Source organism: Gopherus flavomarginatus, chromosome 8, assembly GCF_025201925.1.
Source record: "Gopherus flavomarginatus isolate rGopFla2 chromosome 8, rGopFla2.mat.asm, whole genome shotgun sequence".
In the NCBI taxonomy this organism is placed as follows: domain Eukaryota; kingdom Metazoa; phylum Chordata; order Testudines; family Testudinidae; genus Gopherus; species Gopherus flavomarginatus.
In genome coordinates this window covers 46,036,697-46,045,176 of record NC_066624.1, presented here as the reverse complement: position 1 = coordinate 46,045,176, position 8,480 = coordinate 46,036,697, and the positions used below count along the sequence as shown (strand labels likewise).

The 8,480-nt window shown below is 48.1% G+C and overlaps 1 non-coding gene across 1 annotated transcript; it reads left to right on the top strand.

Moving 5' to 3' along the window:
• Nucleotides 1-1,094: 1,094 nt before the first annotated feature.
• Nucleotides 1,095-1,176, top strand: TRNAS-GCU (transfer RNA serine (anticodon GCU)). Its single transcript has one exon. It is a non-coding gene; the product is annotated as a tRNA-Ser (tRNA).
• The last annotated feature ends 7,304 nt before the right edge of the window (nt 1,177-8,480 follow it).

The following is an 8,480-nucleotide window of genomic DNA, read 5'->3' as shown; positions in this document are numbered from 1 at the left end:
TGCAATGCAGTCCAGGAACTTAGTGGATAGTCTGTGCCCTGCGGTGTTATTTTCCCAACATATATCTGGATAGTTGAAGTCCCCCATCACCACCAAATCTTGGGCTTTGGATGATTTTGTTAGTAGTTTAAAAAAAGCCTCATCCACCTCTTCCACCTGGTTAGGTGGCCTGTAGTAGACTCCTAGCACGACATCACCCTTGTTTTTTACCCCTTTTATCCTGACCCAGAGACTCTCAACACTTCTGTCTCCTATGTCCATCTCCACCTCAGTCCAAGTGTGTACATTTTTAATATATAAGGCAACACCTCCTCCATTTTTCCCCTGTCTATCCTTCCTGAGCAAACTATACCCATCCACAACAACATTCCAATCATGTGTTTTATCCCACCAAGTTTCAGTGATGCCAACAATGTCATAATTGTATTTATTTATTAGCACTTCCAGTTCTTCCTGCTTATTACCCATACTTCTCGCATTTGTATATAGACATCTAAGATACTGGTCCCAGCTCTTCCCCAACCCCACCCTCAGTCTGGGCCTCTGGCTCCCAGCCCGGCCTCAACCCCTTACCACTGTCTGCACCCCTCTCCCCAGCAAGCAACAGCCCCACTCTCAGCCCCAGTTCTTGATCACGGCTTCCCAGGGGCCACAGCCATGGCTAAGAGGGCACAGTGTGAAATGTTTGGGGACCACTGGTTTAGGGTGACATCCTCAATCACTTCTCTGCAGTCTAATAAAAGCTATTCCTCACCCACCTACCCCTCCATCAGGATGGACTAGGTATGTTCTGCTGCCCTTCACTCATACAGGAAGGAAAATAACATTTCATTCTACTCAATCCTAAAGTGATTTCTAACCCACCACCATCCCAAACTGGTCATTTTGGAAAAGCGGCCCCACCATGCTGCATAGTTAGGCAGAGTAGGTGTGTCTGTGCAAATATGGTCTGTTCCTGAAGTCTTTCCCCAGCTCCTCACTAGATGTGAGGGGGGAGCTCATTCAGACCCTGCTTATGCTTAGTATTGGGAAACTCCTTAGTGTCCCTATCTCTGCTGAAAGATTTCTCCTGCTGTCCCTTTTTTTGCAACTCAGATGAGGTAGCTGAGTGGTTAAGGTGATGGACTGCTAATCCATTGTGCTCTGCATGTATGGGTTTGAATCCCATCCTCATTGGATGCATTTAGTCTTGACTCCTCTTTTGTAGACAACCATCTCCCCCCTTGGTACAATAACAGACCCAACAATGTTGCTTCTTGCAAACAAAAACCTTCTCAGAAACTTGGACACCCTCCCTTGCTATAAATAAAATGTCTAAATCCCAGATTTCTAAAAAATGTCTCTAGTTCTGTATTTCGTAGTTTTTATCTCAAAAGGTAATGTTACCGCAAGCTGAATAAGGCAACGCTTCAAAGGAAAACATTAGAAATGGTAGGGGAGAAATAGGAAAGGAAAAAGCCCCTTTTCTCAGGAGATACAAACTCGACTTCCTCCTGTCTCTATCACCAGTGGATTTAGCCTCCCTCCTCATGTGCTGTAAATAAAATAAAGAGAAGATAAGGTGGTTTGGCACAAACCAAGTAAGTGTAGTCAGGGTAAAGGTACAGAAAACTGGGGGAACAGGGGAAAATGCAAACGTAATGAATACAATGAAACAGTGACTGGCTTTGGGAGCTTAACACTCAGGCCCATAAACCCTCCCTTGGAAACTGGAAAACATTAAACGATGCCCCAGCACAGAAACCTTTTCCCACTGTTCAGGTGCAGTGGATCCCACGTGCCGGCACGATGCCCAGGACCTTCCACTCTCTGGCTGATTTAGAGCCGTTGAGGAGCAACACTGGGGAGTCCGGATGGCAGTTGGGTTTCATCGCTGGCAGGGAGGCCCTCTGGGATGCTGGAAACCAGGAATGCAAGATGGCAGGAATGGGGGTGACAGGCCTCCTGTTCCTCAGTCTCATGGTGGGACCGAGGGGGGGTCTTCACTCTCCAGCTCAGGAGCACTGTGAAGACTCGACCATGTACGAGTGACAGAGAGATTCTCTCCTTCACCTTCACTGCAGAACTGTTACCTTTTGTCCGAGCCAGACAGTTTATCTTCATCACATTCTATCCATCCACTTCTCAAAGTGTCGTGTGATGAAGCATTCTCCATTGTCTGTGCTTGGATATGATGTTTTGACTGCTTTAATCCTATGTCAGAGTTGCTATGAGTGGAGATGAAAGTGTCAAAGACATAGGAGGGGAATTCAAACGGATCCCAATCACAGTGTGATCATTGGGAGTTCAAATCCCAGGTTCCATCTATTGGTAAAGCCACTTCTGGCAAGGTGGCTGTTCTGTCCCCCATTATGGCACGAGTTTGGAATACGGGCAGCACAGAGCCAATATTCATAACATCAACTACAAAAATGAAACACATCTAGAGATAGCATAATTATAATCAGCCAATCAGAACCTCTCCATAGACCCCTTACGTACATGAAAACCTTTATACAATATTGGCTGCAAATATAGAACAGTGGTCGCAACGGTGACATATACAGGTACAGATTATGTCAATATTGTCACAGGAGGTGACACGGTATCAGTGAGACTGATACTGGAATCCTGCCTCCAGTTTTGATGTCCTCATTTGAAAAGATGATGTGAAATTGGAGCTGGGTCAGCAAAGAGCCACCAAATGTTCTGAGGGCTGGAGAAAAATGCCTTCCAGTGAGGTCTAATGGTCTCTTCTGGCCATAAAGTCGACTAATTTGTGAAAAACTGAGTGTAGCATTGGGAGCAGCATCTGATGTTTTCCTGTCTAGCTGGCTTGCTGCCTAGAACGAACGCTCCTTGAGTGGGGTGATCCACAGGGAGTAGCTTAAAACTGCAAAGAGGCTGGCCAGGGGCAGGACATTAGCACAGCAAGGGAGGGGTGTGGCAGTGACATCAAAAAGGGCTTTTGCAGGACCTCAGACTATTGGTCAAAGGTGATGGGGAGGTGGTGACCTCACAGAGAGATGCTGACATCAGTCAGGCAGGACAGGGGCGAAGGGCCAGGGAAACCTCAGAGACCCCTGTGGCTTTGCTTCAGCAAGTCTCCTTCTCCAGGTCTCTCTTTGAGGACTGAGAGAGTATTCAGGTTCACGGACGTGAGCGCCAGGAGAAACCTCTTTCGAGTTTTCTCCTTCTCTCGTAGTGATTTTACTAGAAAACAGCCGTCCCTGTTTAGAAGGTAAGAGCCTCCTGGAGGTTTGAAACCTGTTCAGTCTGATCCATCTGGTGAGAGTTGAATTCTAGGCATGGAAAACATGAGCTTAAAGAGGTAGAATTTTATTGCGCACCTGGGATTTTGTCCCTTAGAATCACTGCGGACATTAGGGTTTGTCCTTTTTGTTTCACCTTTTCCTCCATCCTTCCCTCCTTTCTCTTTGTCTCTTGCTTCTTTTGTCCTTTCTCCTGTTCCCCTTCCAACATCAGGAGGTGTGCGTGCGCGTGTGTGTGTGTGTGTGTGTGTGTGTGTGTTGCGGGGGAGTGCTCTGCAGCTCCCACTGTGAGAGGTCCACCCAAAAATGTGGGGCTGAACTAGCACTTGGGCAGTGATCCCCACCAGTGACCTGGGCCATCCTTTGGGCTCTCTGGTGAGAACCCTCAGCCTCCCATCCTCCGTCTCTACCCTGATTGGCTGAGCAGGGGGTTATTGACAGGGAGGAGACTCAGGTGTTTGTTGTTCTCTTTTAAGACCAAGGAAATAAGTCATAATCAGTTCTATGTTTGATGAATTTTGCTGCTTCTCTGCATTAATTGTCTCTGAGCAGTTCATGATTTTCTCTAACATTGCAGTTCTCCTGAAATACTTGCTGAATAATTACTGTGCGCTGTTGTTGGTCTGGGGCTCATCTGAGAGCACTTGATTCAGGTCATTCAATGTCTGAAATTCAAGATCCGCTGGTTAGTTTGAAAATCAGGGCTCTTGGGTCCTATTCCCAACTCTGCCACTGATTGGCTGGGTGACCTAAGACAAGTCGATTCTCCTTCCTCAGCCTTAGCTTCTCCCTCTTTCAGGTAGGGATAATAATGATCTGCTCCTACCTACCTGACGGTGGGTGGAGGATGGGGATCTATTGGAGAGTGTCACTAGGAGTAGGGCATAATATGAGGTGTCCTATCATGTTTATTCAAAGCAGATTAACACTTAATAGAATAGCTGAAATATTCTATTTTATTTGTATTTCTTTATTTTGAAATTGTTAAGAGCAGCCACAACTTAGCTCAGACTGAAGCATCTTATCTAATTTTTAAGATCTAACTGTCTCCTCTTTGTGTGCGATGAGACAATTTAACACACTGTGACAAACAGGAGATGCTTTTGTTTTGCAAGAAAATCTTTTTGCAAAGAATTTTCATCCCACTTGTTATGATTTCAAGAAACAAACTAGTTTAGTCTTAATGGGATTTTCTGACAGAAACGGTTTCAATGAAATTTCCCCACCATCTCGATTCCTGAAATCTATCTCTGCCTCTGGGGGGTGGGTTTGTTGTCCGTTAGAACAGGAGTCAGGACTGGTGGCTTCTCTTTCTGGTTCTGCCACCACCTTGCTGTGTAGGCCCTTGCGTAGGTCACTTCCTTTCTCTGGACCTCAGGCTCCTCCCCATGTGTCCAATGCGAACAGGAACAATTCTTGAACTCTGGGTAGTTGTGAGCCTGAGTGAGAGAAGGGGTGTTGAAGCCCTCTCTGAAGGAGAAAGGGGAGTTTCTTGGTGTTTGCACCAAGGAATTTTAAAGTTTGCTAAAATGTCTAGTCTGCAGAAACAAGAAATATTCAGGGCCAAACTTTTTAGCCACTGCATTTTTTAAAGCCCACTCAGGGATGTGAGTCCTGTCTTTTAGGTACCTGTGGTTCTTTGCCAGCAGGAGAGAAGAAGTACCTGCCTCCATTTTTGTGGCCTTAACAAACCAGATGATGTGCCCCAGTTCTTGATGAGATCCCTGAAAAAGAACATCTTCCCATCCCTGAACAAGACAGGACCTGTCTTTCAAAGGGGAACAAAGAGACCCCTGGGACTTACAGACTAGCTAGCCTCACTTCCATAGCTGGAGAGATACTGCAATACATTCTTAAACACTCAGTTTGTCAGCAGCACCTATAGGATAATTTGGTTCTTAGGACGAGTGAGCATGGATTTGTCAAGAACAAATCATTCCAAACCAATCCTCTTTCCTTCTTTGGCAGGGTTCCGGGCCTGGTGGAGGTGGGTAAACAGTAGATGGGATCTATCTTGGTGTTACTAAGGCTTTTCACACAGTCCCGTAGGACATTCTCACAAGTGAACGAGGGAAATGCAGTCCAGCTGCAATCAGTGTAATGTGGGTGCAGAGCTGGTTGAAAGCCCAGACTCCAGGAGCCCTTCTCCAGGTTTGGCTGTCCAACGGAGAGGGTGTACCTAGTGGGTCTGGCAGGGATCAGTCCGGAGTCCGGTACTATTCAATATTTTCATGAATGATTTGGAAAATGCAGTGGAGACCATGCTTCTAAAATTTGCAACTGACACCAATCACTTTGGAGCACAGGATTGAAATTCAAAACACCCTTAACAAATTGGAGACTTGGTCTTCTTGAGCCAAACTCCATGGTTGGGCCCCTCTCTCTAGACTGGGCTGAAGTGAAACCCCAGAGCCAAACACTCCTCCTGGGCAGTGTGCTCCTCCCTTGAATGGTCAGATACTGCTTAGCACTGTCAGAGCAGCTTTTGCTGGGGGATTCTCCCAGCACTTTCCAATAGCGGGAAAGTATGAAATCCCCATTTAACTGCTGGGGACAGAGCCCTAGAGGGGGGAGCAACTTGCCCAAAGTCCCCCAGGAAAAGGAAAAGAACCAGCAGTGGAACCAAAAGGAAATCCAGCAATGGAACTCAGGTGTCCTGGGGGTGTGCTAGGGTGACCAGATATTCCAATTTTATAGGGATAGTCTGAATTTTGCGGACTTTTTCTTATCTAGGATCCTATTATCCCCCACCCCCTGTCCCGATTTTTCACATTTGCTGTCTGGTCACCCTAGGGTGTGCACATGTGTGGGTCCCAGCTTCTCCCTGCCCCCCTCATTGAAGCAGATGTGCAGGGTTACTGCCCTGGGAACTGCAGGGTCCAGTGGACATAGGGTTGGCTGGAGATAGGGTCTGGCTACATGCAGGGCAAGGGGTGCGGGCCTGTCTGGCTTCAGGCAGGGGGGTACATCAGGTGTTGGCTGGAGACAGGGCAGGGGATGCAGGGCTGGCCGCAGACAGGGGGTGCTGGGCTGGTGCAGGCTGTGGGGTGTGTGGGGGGCTGGCTGGCTTTGGGCAGGGCCACAGGGGGATGCGGCAGGAGTTGGCTGGAGACAGGGCAGGGGGTGTGTCAGGGGTTGGCTGTGGGGCTGGCTGCAGGCAGAGCAGGGAGGATGCGGTTGGTGTGGGCAGGGCAGAAGGTGCAGGGCTGGCTGGAGACAGAGGCTGGCTGCGGATAGGACAGCGCTGGGGGTGCAGGGCTGGCTGCAGGCAGGGCATGGGGCAGGGCCGGTGCAAGGATGTTTCGTGCCCTAGGTGAAACTTCCACCTTGCGCCTCCCCCCCCGCGCCCCCACCCTGAGGCGCCCCACCCATTGCAGCTCCCCCCCTCCACCCTGAGGCTCCCCTCTTGTGGCAACTCCCCCGCTCTTCCCTGCGGCACCCCCCTCGCCCCAGCTCACCCCTCCTCCGAGCACGAGCACCCCGAGCACACTGTGGCCGCTTCACTTCTCCTGCCTCCCAGGCTTGTGGTGCCTAAGCCTGCCAAGCAGTCAATCACCCTCCTCTGAGCCACAGCAGCCCTGACAGTTGACAATAGAGGCACCTTAACCCCTGAGTTCCTTCAATGTGTCCCCCTCCAGGGTCCAGCTCCGATCACCAGATACTCAGGGTATGTCTATACCACCTGCCGAATCGATGGCCAGCGATCGATCCAGCGGGGGTTGATATATCGCGTCTAGTGTAGATGCAACACATCGAGTGCTCTCCCCTTGACTGCTGTACTCCAGCTCGGTGAGAGACGCAGGCAGAGTCTACGGGGAGCTGCAGCAGTCGACTCACCGCGACTGTGACATTATAAGTATAATCTAATATCTCACTGCAAGGTGACAGGGCCAGAAAGAGTTAATTAACTCACCTCACCGACTGACCTGACCCATGGGTGAACCTTAAGAACTGGTTAGCAAGATATGTAAATGAACAGAGCTTTGAAATGCAAGTCTGCATTGTTAGAGGTAGAAGGGGAGGTGTTTGTTCAGGTCTTGTGATGTAAGCAAACAAGTCTTGTCTATTGCTATAGTTTTAATTCAAAGAGCAAGAAAGGAATATTAACATTTATGATGACACTTGAGTGAAATAGTATTATTGTCTCTGTGTCTCTTTGAAGGTTGTGGAAACCTGTATCTGAACTGTTTAATGAATAAATTACCCTGTACTAATTGCCAGGATGTTTGGAAGGAGAGTTAAGCCTATTGTTTTCTCAGGCCGAAAGGCTGCTGGAAATGTATAAAAACCCTGGAACACGATCCTTCTTCATCTCAGATCTGCTTTGGGTTTCAAGAGGGGAAAACCTTAAGCCACAAGGATTGAGATCCCCAGTCATTGACTGGAGCCACCCTGAATATGGACATTGGACTATAACCTATGGACTATTTCTAAAAGGACTTTTGGCTACTACAAGCTCACCTCTACTATGTATCTGAACCTCAAGAATTGAATTCAAGTCTATATGTCCATTAATCTTTTAACCAACACTCTCTCTCTTTTCTTTTCTAATAAATTTTAGCTTAGTTAATAACAATTGGCTATAGCATGTATTTTAGGTAAGATCTAAGTTATAATTGAACCTGGGTATGTGGCTGATCCTTTGGGATCGGAAGAACCTTTTCTTTTATATGTTGAAGTAAGATTTTCAGGAATCATCATCATATCTGACAGGTGTGTCTGGACGGAGGCCTGAGGCTGGGTACTTTAAGGGAACTGCGTGGTTTAAACTTCTAAGTAACCAGTGAGGTACTACAGAAGCTGTTTTGTGCTGACTTGGTAAATCTAAGTATTGAAATAACCACCGGCGTTTGGGATTTGTCTGCCCTGTTTTGTTTGCAGTTCACCCTGATTAAGTGACTTCAGCTGGCTCCCACAGGGAGCACCGTCACACCTACACCCAGGCTGTAGGGATCCAGGGGATCTTAGGCGCCTTGAGGTGCACAGATAACTACGTCCAGGCCATAGGGGTCCCTGGGGGGCTTAGAGAGTTTTGGGGGGGACACACATACCAATCTCCAAGATCTAGGGGTCCTAGGGGGGCTTAGGGGGTTTATGGGGGGCATAGATACCTACGTCCAGGCTGGAGGCATCCTGGGAGTCTTAGGGGATTTTTGGGGGCCCAAGATACCTATGTCCAGGCTGTAGGGGTACCAGGGGGTCTTAGGGGTTCGAGTGGGCACAGATATG